This window comes from Coniophora puteana, assembly GCF_000271625.1.
Source record: "Coniophora puteana RWD-64-598 SS2 unplaced genomic scaffold CONPUscaffold_3, whole genome shotgun sequence".
Lineage (NCBI taxonomy): Eukaryota > Fungi > Basidiomycota > Agaricomycetes > Boletales > Coniophoraceae > Coniophora > Coniophora puteana.
The window spans coordinates 745,266-750,664 of NW_006913055.1; positions in this window are offsets into that span (position 1 = coordinate 745,266).

Consider the following 5,399-nt stretch of genomic DNA (forward strand, 5'->3'; position numbering starts at 1 on the left):
GTATGGGGTGCTTACTTTAGTGCGGCAGTCGCGAAATGTTCTAAGACAGGGAGAGTGCAGCGTCAGCACATGCATCAGGTGGGCAGCGAGAGCAGAGCACTTACCATTATGGTTTGATGAGTGCTCCGGCACAATGTACGGGCACGGAAAGGATGGTGACTGATGGAACGGGAAGGGGACGGAAAGGGAACGATGGGACGTGGAAGAAGGGAGAACTCGAGTGCGTCATAAGTGTCCACGCTTAGTCATCGATTCCCATCAGCACAGCCGATGCCACAATCGCGCTCCACGCCGCGAAGTCACAAAATTCGCATTGCTCTATCAGGTATCCAAATCTGATTTACACCATTTTGCTGCAAACCAATCGATTTGGGTACCGGTAGTGCAAATTTTGCATCAATTACTTTTCATAGTGCTTGACGTAAGATAGTAAATGATGGATAAGGGATGTGGCGTTGAAGTTAACGTGTTCGGCAGTGTGCCCTTGCCACTTTTATTCCTAAAACGAGCTATGAGGGGACATGTTGGTCCATGAAAACACAAGGCGTACCAAACATGGGCAAGGCGTACCAGAAAGCTGCGTACTAATCAATATGTTTCAATCGGGGGCTCAGAACGTGGTCCATACCCAGGACATATAAGTCGTGTCAGCGATAGAAGCACTCCTCAACACGAAATTCCACTGCCCTGTAAACAACAGAGCTGCACCCGTGTGATCTACGAAGATAACCAAACAACAAATATCTCTGTTATACATGGGTTATCTAGAGTGTATGTATTCGGCTCTTTCCCCAGAAGACATCTTTACTAAATAAAAGCCATATCATGTATTAGGTGCAATGTTCTGCTTGGTGTGGTACAGATTCGGTTAGTAGTAGTCTCTGTCTGTGGTTCTAGTTAGTTTTTTTACTCTCCTTTCATGCCATATCTAGCTCTGAGCATAGACCAGGAGGTACGTTCTTTGTTATGCTCAGTATTTATCTTCCATAGCTTGGATCACCTGTTTTAAACTCTCGTTTATCTTCGACAACGTGGGAGCAGGTGCAATTTGTATGGGTGAGCAAACTTCTAAGCAGACAAAATACCTGACGGTTACTACTTACTTCTGAATCAGGGAAACACATTTTCAAAACGTTCAAAGTTTCTTTATTGCACTGTAAGCCGAATCCGTGCAGATATTCACGCAACTCCTCTAACAGGATTGTTCCAAGAAGCTCAACTATTGCGGTCTTCTGTATGCCATGTGCGTGCACCATCTGAGATTATATAGTCAAGGACTGACTGCAAAACCCACTGGCAGTATCAACCTCGGTGGGTATTTTTACAAGTTCTTTGAATCCCATAATATTAATTCCTTGCCTCAGATCCGCTGTTGGTAAATCTAATTCATGATGTACGATCCCAATTATACTTTCAAATAGGTCCTGGTGTTGACTACAGGCAAACGTTCCAGACGTGAGCTCAGCTGCTGAACATGCAAATTCATGGGCTTCCTGACGATTGTGAAACCCTTTTAATGCCTAACTTTGAAGGGCGATGAATACCTGTATGACGATCAATGCCAACGTTCATGAAAACACACAGCTGACTATTTACTTCCTCAAGGTCCTCTCCAAGAGATCGTTAACGACGTCGAGTGGATTTTATCTCTGCTGATTATGTGTGCTTTAAATGGCTGGCACTATTTCTCCAGCATGAAGAAATAATCGACTGACGTAGCAGTTGTTTTTAGCAATGATGACACTGAGAGTTCACGCAGTGTATGGGCGCACACCGACTACAGGAATTCTTCTGGCCATTCTCTTTATAACCATGCAGACAACTAGCGTGGTTTCCTCGGTTTTGTATGTTGTGCTTGGTGGTAAATCATGGATTGCTGATACCCCTTGGTACACAACTAAATTGTCTACGACAGAAAAGCCACAATGGGCTGAAACCATGCATTATCTCCAAGTAGCATCCAACTCAGTTGCGTGCGTGTACGAAACTATATTGTTTACGATGATGCTGTACCGGTGCACACGGTATACAGTGCCTTGGAGTAACTTTGACAAGGGTTCGCTTTTAAGTCGCGTTCAACCGCTGATGCTCGTGTTGATTAAACACGGTACAATGTACTTCTTCCTGTGAGTAATAACCACCTACCAGTCTCACCAATGTATGGGGAACCTAAAGTAATGAAAAGCGCTGTGCTTGGTTGGGCAGTGCAGGCGCTATACTTTTTGCCGGAATCAGGCTTATACAATTCGGTGCGTTAGCAGCTTAGCAGCTTCTTCGTTACCATATGATGACCTAACAATGATTACACCGCAGCCAGTCTCAGTTCCAACGCCACTTTATATGGTAGCAACGACCGTTGTATACTGTATGATCGGTCCGATCATGTTTATCGACATTCGACGCTATAATGCTCGACAAACACAAGGCGGTACCACACTTGACGGCGCTCAGTTGAATACTATACAGTTTGTCACGTCTGGATCTCGCATGAGAGACGATTGACAGTTGTTGATGATACATGTTTATCTTGTGTTTGCGTTAGCTTAGCCTTCTTTCTCGTGCTTGCTTCAGTCACCGATGGTTTCCAAACTTTGTCAACTGCCACTTCAGATCTACTAGGTACTTATTGGCGACTACGAGTGTGTTGCCCAGGCAAATTTCACAGATGAGGGACGGAGTCATTGGACCATAGATTTGGCACGGGAACAAAGCTTGGAGTCCTCATGCAGACAACAAAACGTCGGAAGTGGGAACGCCCGTGTGAACCAAAAATGCCGTGGATTTTTTACTTATGACAATAGAGCCTGCATATCGGCCTCGACGAACGTGAACCAGGCGACCAGCGCTGTCTCGTGTATCCTCTCCAAAGAGGATATCAAAACGCCGGTTGAATTGTTCCCAAGCAGTTCCGCCGTGTACGTTGGATAAGACATTGAAGATGCGGTCATCTTTGCTTGCAATCGGGACGTGTGCAGGAAGTGTTCGAGTGTACTCATGGATGCTGGCGACCGTGTTCTCGCGAATGGTGAGCTCGTCTTCGTTGCTGGATGCTGCCATGCTCAGCGCTCAGCACTGGACCAATGGATGGCTAACAGACTTTTTCGTAATTTCCTACCGCACCTCGGCCAGATTGCGTGGCTGTGCCACACGTGAGGTGATACACCAGACGAGGCGCTGGCGCAAATTCTGGCTTTGTGGGTTCTTTGTCGCTCTCGCCCCCCGGTTTTGCTCCATACAAGTACTAGCTTACGTCTTATACAGAATAATATACTGTATATACACTGTACACAACAGTTTACACCCCCCTCTATACTTACATGGTATATACATAGGGTAGTAAACGTATATATACAGTATATATACTATATGGTTGGAGCCTTACCACTGGCACTCCAAACACTGGGTAGTATAATATTGACATTTTCGTAAGTGTCTCTCTGGTGCGACCCTCGGTTCTTCAAAAATTTCTTCAGGGACTGGGGGCATGGATAAGGTCGTCTCCTATCTCCGAACAGTCATTGACGACAAGACAATGGCATTGTTCCACGCACCTATCATGGTCAAGCTGGAACGAGTCGAAAAGGAGCTGAAGTACATCTGGTAAGCTCATTGTGATGTATAACTACCTCACGTACTCATCGGTTATGAAGTGAACACAACACTAGTGTTTCTGTACCAACAGACTCAGATCTAGGGCCCGCAGCCAACGCTCAGCCAGCAAACATGTCACCGTCAGCTGAACCTGTAGTGGATGTAGTCCCAGAACCTGATAGCGCACCGGAGCAGGAGAGAATCAATGCGCTTCGAAGGATTGGAGGTGGAAACTTAGCGAACGAGTTATTTGGCCGTGAAGGTGCGTCGTAGTGTCTTCGAACCAGGGTGTTTGGCCTTACGATAGCATTCAGAGGTGTTGCTTCCTGGCGACTCAAGGAAAGATAAGACGTACCGACCATTGAACAAGGGGTTGGACAGCGAGGACGACTCGGATGCCAATGCATCTGTTCACCTTGATGAGGATGGCATCGAAATCATCTCACCCTGCACGAAAAACGTGAGTAGTTACTCTGCCACTGGTGGGCTTGCACTTACATTAGTTATTGAAACAGCATCACAAAGGCAAGAAGCGGCCTGCCCAGTCTGATTCGGACGATGGCTCGCAGTCAGATGGCAGTGTGCACTCTGTCACGTCGAGCATCGCATCTATTATTGGTGCTGTTCTACAGAAAAGCTCAAAGGTGAAGGCATCTGTGAAAAGGCTTAAACAGGGTGTCCGAAAGATTGCACGCATACGAAGAGGGAAGGATAATATACGTACCGAGAAGAACACTGCAGTACGTGCATCAGTGGTGGAGATATAGTTTGTGGGCTGACTGTAGCTTTTCTTGAAGAAGAAACGCACGAAGACCACTCATGCTGACGATTTGGAGGCGGCCGCACTTGAGATTGATGATGGCGAGGTATCTGATGGACGTTCAGCACTGCGCGATGTTGAGAAGGAAGAGGCTGATGCCCGACCTGATGGATCTCGTGGCCCAAGGAACGAGTCGTTGGCCTTCTTCTCGGCGCCGAGGGCAGTGGCGATCAAGGGCGCGATGAAGTGGGAGTTTATTTGCAAACTATGCAATGCGTGAGTCAAGCCAGATATCATAAAGGCGATAAACTCACATGGATGCCTGTACCTAGTGTCCGCCGAGTTGAACGTCACACAGAGTCCAAGGACTATGCAGACAAGAGCGTTCGCGCACCACTGAACAATTTGGCTGGACATCTCAGCAATAAGCACAGTCGCCAGGTCAGAGAGGAGAAGGAGAAGATGAAGGAGGAAGGGAAGAACAGCGGCAGTGGGAGCGTGGAGGTAGTGCGCGAGAACGACCCGCTCCTTGAGCGTCAACGTGCGCTTATGTCCAAAATGCTTGATGAGGGTCGCCTCAAACCCACGCACAACCCGAGCCAACAGGGATTCAATCGACACTTCGCTGCATGGATCCTTGAGAGTGATCTTCCATTTACAACTGGAGAGGTACCATCCCTCGCCTCCCTCTTCAAATACATGAAGAGCCAGTTTCAGCTTCCAACCGACACCACTGTTCGCGACACAGTTGGTCGCATCTACATCTTACTCCGGAATGCCATCGTCAAGGAGCTTGCGGTGCGTCAGCAAATTTATTAATCATTTTATTCCTAATTATTTTCCAGGACGTCAAGAGCAAGATTGCTTACAGTACGGACTCCTGGACTACGCAGCAAATGATATTCACATTTGCCGGTACTCTGGCAAACTGGATTGACGATGACTGGAACCTGGTTTCACGGGTCATTGACTTTCGCCACCTTGGTGCTGATGAGCACACTGGCATAGGCACGGCGAACGCGTTCTGGGACGCTTCTCAGAAAATGGG